General features: G+C 35.6%; 2 long non-coding RNA genes across 5 annotated transcripts in view; both read left to right on the top strand.

The window, feature by feature from the left end:
• Positions 1-263: 263 nt before the first annotated feature.
• Positions 264-9,769, top strand: LOC308187542. Of its 3 annotated transcripts, XR_013944767.1 has the most exons (5): positions 264-1,300; positions 2,284-2,406; positions 2,536-2,592; positions 4,492-4,696; positions 6,130-9,769. It is a non-coding gene; the product is annotated as an uncharacterized lncRNA (long non-coding RNA). The 3 variants fall into 3 exon arrangements; XR_013944768.1 differs by lacking the exon at positions 4,492-4,696 and having other exon boundaries at positions 310-1,300; positions 6,130-9,768; XR_013944769.1 differs by lacking the exon at positions 6,130-9,769 and having other exon boundaries at positions 310-1,300; positions 4,492-6,118.
• A 4,974-nt stretch (positions 9,770-14,743) lies between these two features.
• LOC308187547 overlaps positions 14,744-15,672 on the top strand; it is a 79,683-nt gene continuing 78,754 nt past the window's right edge. For both annotated transcript variants that reach the window (XR_013944770.1, XR_013944771.1), the window contains exon 1: positions 14,744-15,519. This is a non-coding gene — a long non-coding RNA (uncharacterized lncRNA). The remainder of the gene's footprint in view (positions 15,520-15,672) is intronic.

The following is a 15,672-nucleotide window of genomic DNA, read 5'->3' as shown; positions in this document are numbered from 1 at the left end:
TAGGTTACTTAGTACAAAATCTTCAAAAGGCACTGGAGCAGAGAATTAAACCTTGGAGAACTTCTTGATATCCTTACCCATAGCTTTCTGACCCCAAGTGCACTCTATCCATTCTGGAAAAATGACAGCAAGAGAATCTGTCTTTTCTACAAAACCTAGAATGGCAGACAGGGTAAGGCATTTGCAGGTTGGAAACGGGGGGATGCCTCCATCAAGGCAGAAAACTTAAATCAGATCTCCCGTATAAAGGCTGAGTTGTTATGAAAAAATGAATTAAGAAGGATACCTAAGGAAACATTATTTCTGTAGACAGATTTTGACTGATAACACAGTCCTTTGCTAGGCTGTGGAAGAAAGGCTTGGCTGCCTTTCTCTGAGCAACAGACTCAGAATGATGAAATCTTAATGCTTGAGAAAAACAACACTTAACTTGTTCCACTTTTCACAGTGTTACCTATAACTTAAAATGCCAGCCCAGTGTGCTGGCAATACTGACTGCCTGGACTGGAACCTTGAAATCCATAGTTGGAGTACAATTCTTCTCAATATGTGAATACACATAAGAAATGGGAACTCATTATTCAGCAGATCTTCTGTCTGCATGCATTCAGTTGCAGCTGCTTATTCTTGAGACAAAAGTGATGTTAAGGGGTTTTGTGGCTTTTTTTTTTTTCCTTGCTGCTGCTTTTTCTTAAGACAATGACAAAGCTGAATTCTGTCTCAACTTATGTACTGTGCAGCATTGCTGGTCACGTTCAAGATGAACCTAACAGGAACTGAAGGGAAGCTGATTCTGTTCCACAGGGTCCTTTCATACATGCAAAACCTGAAGTTAGTCTTGCTTCAGATTCTGAATAGAGAAACTTGCTGGATTTGTTTAAAAGGCATCTTTAGCTTTATTAATGGCATTTGTGCACAGAGCTTGTTTACCTCCCAGTGCTCTTCACATTGAATGCTGAAAAACAAAATGATTTTTTAATGAAGAAAAGTTTTAAATTAAAAATTTACTTGAAAGACACCTCCACAGAAGCTGCAAAAACCTCTAAGCATGCTTAATCCCTACATCTTCTTCAGCTGGGTGAACAAGACCTCAAATTAGGGTCCCAACTCATTCCTTTCCTAGACTTCATATAGATTTGAACAGCAATCAATAATCCAATTTACATCTCAGCCAACACCTTTTGTGACTACAGCTTCCCATCAGGCCTGTATTTATTTTAGCCCTGTATCTCCTGAGAGCTGTTTGCACCATCTTGATATCCTAGGAGTACCAACAGATTGTGTGGGCTGCCAGGAGGAGGTAGGACCTTGCTACTTTGCAGGGCTTGGGCTCTGGCCAGTGGGGTGGCTGGCCAGAGAAGCCCGACCAACCACCTGGTGTTGGTTCTGCTCTGCAGATTTTGTAGCTCTTTTTACACTCTGCTCAGCTGTAATTGACAGTTCTGTCATCGTTTCTTCACCATCTTTGAGTGTATTGTTACAGTTGAATACGTACTATAGTTTGGGAAGAATTCTTGCTCGTCACAGCTGTCGTTTTCCTCTTCTTTGGTTCTTCTTGTTCCTTTTTCCTACGCTTTTAGTAGTGTAAGTCATGCTGCTTATATTGCATATGCATTGACAGATTTTTTGACTGACATGCAAATTAATTCAGAGGAAGGAAAAAAGAACATTTTTGTTCCTGACACTTCTTTATTTTTATCTTTTCATGCCATCTTTGACAGGCTTTAAAATCTTATTCATATTTTAAAAGTAACTTTAAATAAAGAGCAATTTGTTATATCAGAAGTGTGTTACTACTGCATCTTGCTATCTAATTTGTTCAAGTCTATGCTAAGAAAAGCTCAGAATGATATGATTCTGACACTAAACAAAATGCCTGTAGTTCTGGTAAATATTACTTTTTTTTTTTAATCTGCTTGAGGGATTTTTTTAAATGACCCTGGGAATTTTCTGTGGTGCCCTTTAGCATGCTCCTTCAGTATTGCACAGGCAGAGCCCTGAGAAATATCTGCAGTTTATAAAATTGAATAGGATGGTCTCAGAAAGGGCCATTACTAAGAGCAGAAAACTCATTCCCATTAACTAAAAATAATGGCAAGCAGACTTGTCATAGTATCAGTGCCTGATACATAAGACTCTTGCATTTTAAACCTTACTTATTGGCTTTCAGATGATTGTTTCATTCTTTCATTTTTCTGGATCTACTGGTGTCCTGCTAATTTTACTTTCTTTAAGGAAACAAAGAGTTTATTTACTTTTCCCTTTTTATATTTACTTACATAGGAATTAAAATTACCTGTCTACTTCCACCTCCCCGAGATCTATGGCCTTGGAATAATTCTGCAAATCCTGAAGAAATAGAAAAACAATTTTATAGAGAGGAAATTGACTTCATGTGTATGCTAGGTGAATTTTAATCTTATTTTTTGCTTTTGCCGAAAGATCACAAGTCTCAAGCAGACTGGTGACTTCAATTTTTCCTCCTTTGGTAGAAAAGTTTTGAATTTTCTGTTTCTTCTTTCCTGCTGTATCAAGGTCACCTCCAGTACTGCGTATTGAATACCCATTGTTGTCCATCCCAAGAATCCAAAGGTATTGCAGGAATTTCTGTACTATGTGTAAGTGGTTTTCAGGGGTGAAAACGCTGTCTATGGATTGGAGATTAATGTCTGTGAGGAAAAGAGAGATCAGTGACAGTAAAAGAATACATGGGACTGGGAACCTGGGTACTGAAAAAATGCAACACTTGGAGAGAAGTTATAGGAAAGAAAAAAAAAGTAGAAGGTTAATTCTAGTTCTTTATTGTCATTGCTCTTGCTTTTTTTCCCCCTATTTTCCCTTAAAAACATTTTCTTCTAAGAAAGAATACTCCCTAATACAGAAATATGTCACAGTCATTTTGGCAGGAAGCTCTCTCTTTACAGTATTTTTTTTTCTTTAGAATAACACACGATTTGATGCAAAATACTCCTATTAACTGATTTGTTTTTCTTCTAGCACAGGTTTTTCGGTCCTTTGTGTTCTCTTGGGTAGTGCCTTGCATTTTTCTAAAAGCTGTGTTAGTTAGTGTATGCGATGCTCTTAGCTAGAAATGAAAACTCATACAAACAGTCTGAAGCGTGAGTTTTCTTTACAATTGGTATACTTCAAAATTCTTTGCACTTCACAAGCTTAGTTGTGCTTGATTTGTGTTCCTGAACAAACAAGGGAGGAGGAGCAGCTTTGGAAAATGTAGCCTTTATGGAGCCAACAACAGAACCGTCTTCTTTTTTTTAATCTATTTTTCACCCTGAGCTCATGGAGACAGGGTTTCTTGGAGAGTTTTAGTGTCCGTATGTCACAAGATGTAAGACTTAAAAAATGAAAACTGGGCAGAATAGTGACTGTGGTTAGCAATTAGTCAATGAATAACTGTCTCATTGGTGGCTTATGTAGAATAATACTTTCTTGCAACGTGCAAAACAGGAATATGAATTTAATCCTCTTATTTTGAATACTGGTTAATAAGTGCTTTAGAATAATCTTACAGTGACAGTCTCGTGTATCCATAATGAGTGTGCATAATGAAAAAACACTAAACTTTATCACCCTGTAGAGTTTTGTTTTTGCTTTCTACCACTGAACTTCTTTGAATTTTAGAGAAGCAATAGACTATTCCCTACTGAGTTTCCTCTGATGCTGATATTGTGATTTCAAGTAAACCTCCAGATAACACTACAGTTATGCTAAACAGGTACTAAATTACTTGGGGTTAGAGCCAAGTATGTAGTGATTTTAAGAAAAGCTAAAAACAAAGGTTTGGGGTTAAACGTAGAAAGTCCAAGTCCAAACCTCCTGTAACTGAGCTTGTGAACAATGTGCTGATTAGCTTGCTTGCTTGAAAGCACTTTTTTTTTTTTTTTAATGGACATAAGAATTAAGTTTTTTCTTTTCCCCTCAGGAAACTTATAAAACTGAACTTTATTACTAACCTACCTCCACCTCAGAAAGCTTAGTTTTGCATTATTCATGTGAAAACTACTTGCTATGGACAGATCACAATTCCTGCCTTGTTCATTTGTCTGACTTCTCTCTTTCCCTGTAGTTGTGTGCATGTAATTCATCATTGGTTACCTTATTTCTGAAGTCCACAGGGGTGAATAACTTTTTAAACACTTTGACAGAGTTGTGCCTTTCTCTTTCTTGTCGCCTTCTAGGCAATTTCCCTTAAGGCTGACCTTTCTACCTCTAGGGCATTTTGGAAAACCTGGGAAGGAGAAGAGGTGGCTGTTTTCAGATGATCATGTGTTTTTCTGAGCCAGACCCTCTTAGCACGCCACTTGGCACTTCACACCACCTCATCCCCTGCCCCAGGTTTGGGAGAAGCTTTGAAAAATGAGTATATCATACTTGAAACAGAGTCAACCATTCAAGCTGCTGTTGTGGGCTTTGTTGCTTTGTTTCCTTTCTCTGTTGAGATCAGCCATGCAACCCGTCTGCCATTGATTTCAGCTGCACAACACTGGAAGCGGAATTTCATCTTCAAGCAAACTGCTAAGGAAATGAGAGGGGCGAACCCACTCCAGAAATCTTTTCATACCAAGGTTTCTGAGACAAATGCTGAGAATTTTCTGCCTTAAATGAACATTCTGGTTGAATCCTTGGAAAAGAGCACAAACTGTCAGGCTATTTTACAGCTAGTATTTGGCTAGACTCAGTAAGTGAAACACCCTTCTCAACGGTGAAGAGGTAATCCTGAGAAACTGTGCTTGGAAGAGTGCTGTTGGTGGAAAACCCTACTGGGTGTAGTGGTTTATCTTTCTATTAAGATATGTTTCAGCCTTGTTTCTCTGGGGCTTAGGGGACATGCCCATTAGCACCCAGCAGTGCAAAAGTTTTCTTTAACTCTTTCTGATTATGATTCTGTTATGTTAAGAGCTCCTCAGCAGATGAGGCCATTGCAGATTTCCAGGATGTCTTTCTTAATTCTGAATTCTACTCTGAATATCAGTTCAATACGCAGAATATGGGGGGAATTATTTCTTTTCAATAAAAGTTATCAAATACTCTATCACTGAATTGTGCTAGAAGATTACTGGTAAATCATAATTTTTCCGTGCAGCTGATGGAAGAAATAAATCCATCTAAGCACATCAAAGGAAAGTATTTATGGCTCCCTTAAATAGCCTTTCTAACTCATATTTCCTTTATAAATCAGTCTTGCTTGTGACCTTGGCAATACATCAGCACTACAAAAATATCTAAATTGCTTTTTGCCAACTCAAGCTGAGGTTCTTTTAACTTGCCATTGCCTTCAATTTCTTTAAATATCACAGGAAATGTCCTCTCTGATTAAATACAGTTTAAACACTACAAAATGTTTTAGGAAAAAAAAATCTAAGTATATTGTTAGATGATACCTTCATATCACCAATCTGAATTTTTACTACCGTCTATGAACTTGACCACAACATACTGTAAATATCTGTTGACATGTAATCTCAAAGAAGTTTGGTTTCAAGTTTGTAGTTATAAATTCCTTTTAAATTCTTTATAAAACTATTACATTTTGAAATGTCCTTCTTTGAAGCTAGGATAGATCCCCTGTGGGAATTTCCTTGCACATCACTGGAGGCTTTTTGTCCCCATGCCATAATGCCAAGAAAACTAGACCTCTTTTTGTTCCTTACTTCTTTTGAGCCTAACCTAAACTGCCTGCTGTTTCTTTTGAAAGTTCATCGTGCTTCCATTGACACAAGCCCTGACCCAAATACATATTGCAGCTTGTCTTCTTCCTTGTAGTTTCTCTGGCACAGAAAGCACAACTGTCATAATCTTTTAGCCTTTATTGATGTCAATATATTGATGTTAACAAAAGATCATGCTAGGAGATTTTGGTCTGTTTTAATTTTATCTAGACACTGTCCAGCTATGGTACAACATATGTTGATGACAAAACAGATCTTTGATGTTTCAGGATGGAGCACTGATAAAAACAAACAAACAAAAGCTAACAAGGAAAAACCAAGCTCAAGTACCCTTTGGGTGGATTGGGTAACTTGTGTGAAAGGAATTCAGATTTAAGAGGAAAACTGGTATCATTACATTCTTATGACAGTAATCTTTTTTTCCTTTTTTTTTTTTAGCAAGTTAATGAATGAAATTTCCTCAGAGCTAGAAATTTTACTTGAACCTGGTTCTGCAAGCAACTAAGAATCCAGTTTCATCAAAATCTCTGGAGATGTTTATTACTAAAATCTCAGAACATTCCACCCACAGTGAGTAACCAATTCACATGACTGCTGGAATAATATGAATAATACCTAAGAAATAAAAATGTACGTGAGGAAAACCAACCATCCAAAGAGACAGCAAATGAGAGGTTAAAAATAATGTCAGACTCAAAACTGAAAGCCTAACATTCTTGAAGGCTACAGCAGTATTTCTTAAATTCAGTACTTGGCTTTCTAAAAACAACAACAACAGAAAAAAACCACTAATGTTTATTTATATTGTTGGGGAAGAGAATCATGGAGATAATTTAGATGCAATGAATCCAACATTTGCAATAAAACAGCATGCCTACACAAACTCTGTATGATAACAGCTTCCCCTGAGAAAAGAGGAAGGCACTGTCAGAGACCCCATGCCTTCTGATCACCAAGAGCTCCTAGCCCCTGCTGGAGGTGGTCACCTCCCCAGAGAAGGAGGGCAGGCTGGGATGCTGCTTTTATGCGGTGAAGAAATGTTAGTTGCTTGCTGCTCAAGGGGTCAAGGAAGTGAGTATTGTGGTTAACCCTTGGAAGCTCACGGAATTGCCTCAAAACCTGTCTGGTCTCCTGCCTTGTCTTCCCCCAGCTATCAAGGTGAGCTAAATTATAATCATGGTGAATCTGTCTTTATTCTGTCTGCAAGTATTAAAAACAAGCTGATTCTGTGGTTACCTGCTTAATTAAAGGTCAGTGCAACTTTATAGCCCTGAGAAATGTACTCCTGATTTACAGGAAAACATAAAAGTCAGAAGAAAATTGGGCCATGTAATTTAAAGATCATTATTGCCATTCACTTTGAAATAATACTTCCACGTTGGAGCTGAAGTTACATTATTCATTGTGATTTGTACTTTTAGAAATAGGAGATGGACAACAATTTTTTCAGGCCTCAACCTTTGGCTAGACTGAGTTATGGTTAACCGTTATAAACGGAGTATTAATGTAAAGAAAGAAAAAGATGGCAACAAATTAGAAGTAGAGATCTGCCAGCAAAACATTCTATTCCAAACAAGAAGAGAAAATTTATGGAGGGGAGAAAAATGTTAGACTGATTAATTTCATTATAATGAGGCACTCTGTTTAAAACAAAAAATATATTTTTTAAAAACAAGAGAAAACATAGTATTGGCCTTGAGAATGCAAGAAAGCAGTTGCAGACAAAGATAATGGACAAGAACATTCTGGAAGATTTATATGTGGGTTTTTGAATTCATGAGCATTATTTCTCTGAAGGAAAGGACAAAAGGATTATGTGGGATTTCTTCCCCACACACCCCAATGCCAAACCGGATCACAGATTTCCTTTAATTTTACCTACAGGAAAAATATAGTGAACACTGTAGGACGTACATTTGTACTTCTCCCAGACTGATGAACTAGAATTTGAAACTGGCTCAGAAGACAACACGACCAAGTTTAGCATCAGATTAATCTCCTAATTATTTGTACAATGAGCAGAGATATTTCCTTCTGTAAAAGTATTTTGTTTCCTTAAATAGGAAGGGAATAGCAGCTAAGGAAGAAGCTGGACTATTTTCCACCTTCCGATAGATAGAAAAGATGGAGGAAAGTTTTCCTGAATAGAGTTCCATGAGTTTTCCTGAATATACCACAGAGGGTATAAATTAACAAACTTCATCCAAATTAAACCAGATGTCTGTTATCCAGTCTATTTTCTGGCATATCTAAGGAAATGATAAATCCTTGACCAGGGAGAGAAGGAAAGGTGGTGGCAAGTGAATAGCTGATTCTTCCCTATTTTTGCTTTCAATAGCATTCAAAGAACAATGCAAAACAGAGATGAGTTACGTAATTATTCTTCAAAATTTTGCATTTTTTTCTACATTCACCAAACCTGTTAAAATGCCTTAGATTTTAGCTCTAGTAAAAATCTGGAAAGACTACGTCTTTCCCACCATCAATAATTAAATGACAAGATTTGAGACCCCTCTTTTTCCTTAGAGACTAACAAATTATATTTAAAAAAAAAATATTAAAATCAGACAAACTCATTAAATTGAGGAAGACTCATAATGGGTTCACAAAAAAACAAAAAAGGCAGCTGTTACTTTGCAGGGGTCCCAAGCAGAAGATTTCCCTAAGCTGTCCCATGTAGATGACCTGTAGCTCAGATGATCGCTGTGAGTGCCACCTCAGAGGTCTGGCTCAGAGCACTGTGCCCAGATGATGCAGCAGCCATTTCAGCTACTTTCTATCTTCATTCACTGCATCAGATGATGAGTGAAAAGGCAGAAGAATGCAGAAACACCCTTCTCTTTCTGATATAGAAACTGGAGAGCGTATGTTCCTCTTTATGCCATTGCAATGGCCAGATGCAATCCCCGCCTAGTAGTAGCCAAAGCAAGCCAGACTGCAAAAATGGAAAAGGAGATTCTACCTTACCATTTTCAAGCAACAGCTTTGAGGGCCCATATTCACTAATATGGCTCCAGGAGTCTGGGAAGTGAAAAACAGAAAACAGTTTAGGAGTTTAATCTTCTGTTGCAAAACTGGATTTAATAATTTTTAGATCTTTTTAGTCCTAGTATTCAGTGTATCAGTATAAGTTGCTTTTAAAACTTGGTCTTCAGAATTCTATCTTATATAAAAACATCTATGGATCATAGCAGGTTTTCAAACACATTTTCTCCTTACTCAATAAAATATTGTTGTGAACTGAATAAATAAACAAACAAACCACACCAAACTTGTCATAAAAAATATACCGCCAAAATTACCTTAGAGGTCAGAAAGACTGCTTTCTGGCAACCCCAAATTTCTGCTCTAAGTTCTAAAAATGTTTTTGTCAGAAATATCTTTCTTCTTTGAAAAATACTTTTATTAGTCTCAGTTTTTAATAAAGGAAAATGTTTGTGAGGATTTGTTAGTGCTCTTTATAATATCATATAATCTGTTCCTTTTTCATTAAGATCAAAGCAGCGTGTACATGTGATTTTTGTTTCACCAACCAGCACATTCTGGTCACATCCATTATTTCTCACATGGTGAGACCAATGTCATAAGATGGAAGCAGATGGTGACAGCTCCCCAGTATCATCAAATCAAATTGAGACAGCAAAAATAAACATTGGTCCCAAGCTTAGAAACTAGGTGAATATTCTGCCTTCTGAAAAGCTGTGCCAATTTCTTTAGAAACAATGAACAAAATAATGTTGATAAAGAAATAACATTGCATATCCAGAAATAATTCTTAGGAGAGATGATTGTACTGGAGATGCGAGACTACCTCATACTTAATCTGCCCTATCAAGGTGGGTTTCATCTGAAATGATTGAATATTCTCCCTCTGATCTGTGTGTTGAGAAAATACTCTTATCAATATTAATTCTATGTAACCTGAGGTTCAATATTGAAATCAAGAACTACAGGTAATATTTGCATTTTCTTTACTTCCTCTATGGAACAATCAAAAACACTAAAATATCACTATATGATGAAAATTCATATAGTAAACATCTTCCAAAATCAGTCTTACTATTAACATCAAATTCTGCTTCTGTATTTTTATTTTTTACATTTCTTTCATGTATTTATTTTTTCACAATTCAAAAATATTAAGCCATGGCAAATGACAAGCAGCTATTGGAAAAAAAAAATCCTCTTGAAGGAGGAAAACCATATTGAAGGAGGAAAACTGATATTATATTGGGAATATAATTATTGGATATATATATATATTGGAATATAAATATTGGGAATATAATATCAGATCACATCAGCCTTAGTTATGCTTCTTATTTTGAACATAAAGTGTAAGGAAGAAATATCTTCATTGATTAGGACTTTGAATGTATTTGCTGTGTTAAAGTCTAAACTGAACTTATTTTGGTACAATGAAATAAAACTACCACCTTCTAGGATTTCATTCTGGCAAAACCCTTTGGTTTTCTTCCCTCTGTCTGTCCATCTTCATGAACGCATACAATGATATCTCTTCTGCATTTGGCTAACATGAGTTAGCTTCTCTAATCCAAAGATTGAGGACACTAGATGGTTTCAAAGAAATTTTTACATACTACTATAGATCGGGTCTTTCCCTGCTCTTCAAACAACAATAACAATAAAAATAAAACACCACCCCTTGAAATTTATTTTTTCAATTATCTCTCATGTGTAACATTTTCATCTCAAACAATTTACATTGGTAAATTTGTATGTAACAGAAAATTCAGTGTTCTAGTAGAGATGTAGGGGAGCTGACTGAAAAGCAGCACGATTTCTATCTTGCCAAACTGTTGCCTTTGACAGAGGAATAGCAGTAACAATGCCTATGACACTAATGCTTTTTATGTGACATTTGAATAGTGAGTGGAGTAGTGAAAAAGGAAAGGGTTTATGGGAAGTAGCCTGGGACAATAACATAGTGTTTGTGCAATACTGGTATCATATATTTTATAGATAGGGAGAATAACTCAGCTCAAGTAAAAATACTTAGCAGTCCCTCTCATATGGAATGCTTTCTTTGTTATCTTCCAGAAGGTGACTTATCCTGTAAGAAATATGTTGCACAACCCATCATGTGTCTTGATATTCATCAAAAAATAAATGTTATGACAAATTAATTTGATGAAGAGATACCATGAAAAATATCGCAGCATAAAAAGAAAGTGTTATGACTAACAGTGTTCATAAATGAAAAATTGTTCTCCTTAGTGTAGTCAAAGTTAGTCTGTATTTTAGATTTTGGTATAATCAGTACCTGACTTAAATAAACTATGTCATCTAAACTTTAGATGGCAAAATGTTAGATCACTAACAGGATGTATGGTAGATGTGCTAACACAGGACTGAGGGAAAGAAAATCCCCTAGCATTGCTGAATAACATAATTCTTGTGGTTTGGTACTGGGTAGAAGAGGGAATGTCAGTCTTACAGTGAATCCTCTTGTCATTCAATTTCTCTTGTAATTTTGGTTGTTTGGGAGAAGTACAACAGGTTACTGTTTTCATCAAGTCTGGGTCTATAATCTCGTTAGAGTAAAGGGAGAATTCACAGCCTAATGTACTATTCTGTCCAGTCTGAAGAACTTGGGAAGACAGAATCACATCAGTTAAAGCATCTTTTCTTTTTTTTAAATCCTTTGTAAGCTAAAAGGCTATAAACATAATTTCATAATTTTTAATAATTAGAAGACTGTGTTTTGCAGCCTCCATCAACGTCAAACATACTTGGTGACTTAAAAAAAAAAAAAAAGCTATAATCTATTTGACATGGACTATTAAATATGTCAATATATTTTCCGGTTTATTGTTACTATACATTTTCATATCTTTATTGCATTGATTTGAAGTCATCAGACAATTTATGACATCAAATATTTAACAAAGGAGCATAAACTTTTAATGTGAATTTCCACTAAGTCTTCATTACACACTGCTCTGACATTGCTATTATTTCCTTTAAATTTATTTACATCACAAGATACCTAGCAACTAAGAAGCTTATGTCCACTAATTTAACAATATTTCTGGCAAATTTATAGTATCTCCCTTGTTAGAGCAGTACTTCTGTTTCATAGTCACAGAAATAATCTCCCAGCACTCCTTATAGCAGAAGTGTTTTGGTTCATGGAATCATCCTGCAAATGTTCACAAAGTAGTAACATAACACAGTTGCCAACTTGTACTCTATTTGCAAGTAAAATGTGCCTTCCTTCCTAATCATCTTCTGCTTTAACTGATCATTTCCCATTCATTTAATAATATATGACAAGTGTCTTCCAAACATGTTTTATCCTTAGACTGTTTCATCATCATCATCTTGTATGGTAGCAGTGCCAATCACGAAAGAAATGAACAACATTAGAAACACAAATATCTAGGTGGCAGGCCACTTAAAAAATATAAAATGTGAATAGTAAGGCCTATCTAAATAATACCAATGCATTTTTTTTTTTAATGAAAAATATGGAAAGCAACTGATGTTCCATTTGGGGAATTTTGATCAATCAATGAGTGTTTTACCCAATATCTATTATTTGTGCGTTGATGAATCTGAAATATGTTACCATAGTGATGATACTGAAAAAATATCCATTTCTAAAATACAAGTTGAAAAATTATCTACATACAAAGAAAGAATTGTGTATTACACCGATCAGGAAGAAATGGCTAGTTTTGATTAAAGTGTTAAAAATGTATAGGTATCTAAGTGGAAAAAAAAAAAAAAAGATATTTGTGTTCGTAAATGTTAATACATAAGTCAATGGTAATTTTGTGAGTCAAAATATTGTCATTTTTATTTAAAAGATATTTAGATGATCCAGCAAAACCAAATATTCTTCTACAAGATATGTAAAAAGATCTTATCCGCTGTCTTATTTCAGGCTCTAGAGAAGAGCTAAAATGATGGGATGAAATATACATTTAATCAAAATTTACTGTGCATAACTTATTGTGATTCTGATATTTTAATTATTCTGGACCAATAGTTTGAATTATCTTCCCCAAAATCTATATCTTCTGAGTCGAGTTTGTGAAAAATGTATTTGGGAGAAGAGATATTTTCAATATCTTTGGAACAATGCAGATGAGTAGTAGGAAAGGAATGACATCATAAAAATAATAATAACAATTAAAGATAAAATAAGATATCAGGCTGGTAGAAATTAGTTCAATCATTTTGATATTTCATAACCACCCCCCCCCCCCCAAAAAAAAAAAAAAAAGCCTTATGATTTTAGTATCACATGGTTCAGTGCTGGGCCTAAGCATATACTTATTTTTTCTTTATATGCCTCAATTCTATCTAATGTATGCAACACAGAAAAACTAGTTCTATGTTTGGAAATTTAAGGCAGAGTTTTGTTTGTTTGTTTTTGTTGTCGTTGTTTGGGCTTGTTTGGTTAGGTTTGGTGAATACTAGCACCCCATTCTTGATTTTTATTTTTTTTTTTTCAATTTTCTGTTTTGGAAAATGTATGGAAGCATAGAACTACTTTAGAACATTCAGAATTTACCATGGTAATAAGAGCTGATAATCTTGGGAAAAGTAATGAAAAATTTGAGTGTTAATTATAGAATGGGTGGATTTAGGCAAATTTTCCATACTGCCTACAGTGCGTGTGCACTCTGAGAATTTTATTAATAGAGACAAACAAGAGCTGAGCAACAAGACAAACACTAGTTCTCAGAAAATGTAGTATACAACCTAGGTAGCTCAAGGTAGAATAACCATTTATCATTTAAGCAGTGTTTTATAGCTTCAATCACTTTAATATTAGCCACAGGACCAGTGTACAGTAAGTTTCTACTTACAGCCTTGACTCCCAGCTGACCTTACTGAGGTAGTATCAAGACATCTGCCTAGGATGATCACGTTACTGATTACATGATTTATTTGTTGCATTTGTGAGATGAAGACAGAGAGTTTAAGAGGAAATCAAAGCCATTTGTGCCAATAAACCATGCAATAACAATTCAGCATGTTTACAGGTTTATTTTAGAAATGTTTGCCTGTGATTCACATAGAGTAACTCATTACTGGATATCAATAACTTGATTATGCAAAGTAACAATCTGTTTTCAAGCTTCCAAATATACTAAGTAAATCACCTGCATCTAAACTCCTTCATGTTACAAACTATAAGTCAAAAGCCATGCAAATTTTTTTCTTAAAACCCTGCTATGTCAAAAGCCAGACCCTGCTATCAACATTTCCTATGTTGTCCAAAACTACTATATAGTCTTACTTTTACAATTGAATTTTACAATTGAAATTTTACAATTGAAATTTTACAATTGAAATTTTACAATTGAAAAATTATTTGTGTCAAATGGAAACAAAAGGTGGTAAAAAAGAAGTGATGCAGTTGTCAGTGATGCATCTCCATCAATTTAATAGTTTCTCAACTAGCCTACCATGATTTTGTCTGTCACCTTGCTAGAATCATGCCATAAGCCTGAACTAGTTGGCTTCAGAACAGTTTTCCCAATGCCCTTTGATTGCAGAGGATGAAAGGATTGGTAAAGCTGGCCATACATAAAGCACTTCTTTCCCCTTTATCTCATAGTCATGCTTTCAGTGAGCAACCAAACTAAAGATGTTTATACATGGGCAACTCTTAGACAGCATCCAGAAGATCTGTAGGAATGTGGAAAGAAACAGAAGAGTTCATGGAGGCAAATGAAGCTGGCAAGCCCTGGGACAAGAGCACAGCAGGAGTTTGGCAGCTCCCCTCTCCACAGCTGGCACGATGCAGCCACTCTGGGATCATGGGGAGCAAGCTGGGAGTGCCTAGCTGCAAACTGCACCTTGTTAGGGGAATTCCTCTTCCTAGGAAGAGATTTAATTGCAGCCATCTTCAAACAAATTGAAAAATAACCAGAAGGTGAGTAAGTGAAAGATTCATTTAATAATCTCAACGAGGCCTCTAACAAGTGCTAATGATCATACCTGAGAAAATATCTGCTTCTGATTCAGAATTATTAATATAGGTGCAGGAAGGATGATAGGAATTGACACCAATTTAAGAGGGGGAGCAGAAGTGGAACTTGCTAAATAAAGCAACTACTGTTCAAATACCTCACTGACCCAAATGTTTGCTAGCTTTTCAAGAGATGAGATATTTTGACTTCTATGCATTTTTTCAAGCAAGAAAGGCAGCTTTCCTAGCATGTCCTGCACAACATTGTCTTAGTCACACATTCTGACACCTTTCAATAAATTTCCAGAAGCAGCTCTTCTTTATGGTCTTCAAAGAAATACATGTAGAGTCCCAAATCTGTGGCACGTCAGGGAACAGGCTCAGATGAGATCTAAATCAAATACTCTATAGTATTCAATATAATTTAAAACCACATTACACAATAACAGTGATACAACCACTGTGGTATAATCACAGTATAATCTAAAATCACACGATCACTTCTTCATCCAAAGGACCAAAGATACAAAACAGTCTGACTACACAAATCAATTAAACCATGGCTTGCTTGTGGTGGATCTTCTCCTTTCCGTTTCTCAGGTCGGGGTCCTTGGATCAACCTAATATGTAGTGTTGGTTTATTATTATTATTTTTCATAATGGTTATAGTTATGTCATTTCCAAGACAAATCATACACTCATTTGTCACTATCTTTACAGTTATGGGAACTGAGCACTGACAACCTTTTTCTTTTCTTTAAACAGTTCCAATGTGGCTGATTCCAATGAAACTGTTGGTTGCAGTGCCAGAGCTGCTATAGCTTCTTCATTGTCTGAAGGAATTCTAGAACAGAACTAAAATGATCTGGCCCATGCTGTGCTGTAAGCTTTTACTCAATTTTCAATAAACTATTACTCCGAGGTCTTCTTCCAGCATTATACTTCATCCCAGCTTCTCAGACTATTTGAATATCTGTATTTTATATTATTTTCCTCAAACATATTAGTTTGTATTTTTCCTATTTGAATCTCATT

Source organism: Anser brachyrhynchus, assembly GCF_964034855.1.
Source record: "Anser brachyrhynchus genome assembly, chromosome: 1".
Lineage (NCBI taxonomy): Eukaryota > Metazoa > Chordata > Aves > Anseriformes > Anatidae > Anser > Anser brachyrhynchus.
This window is presented reverse-complemented; position numbering and strand designations above follow the sequence as displayed.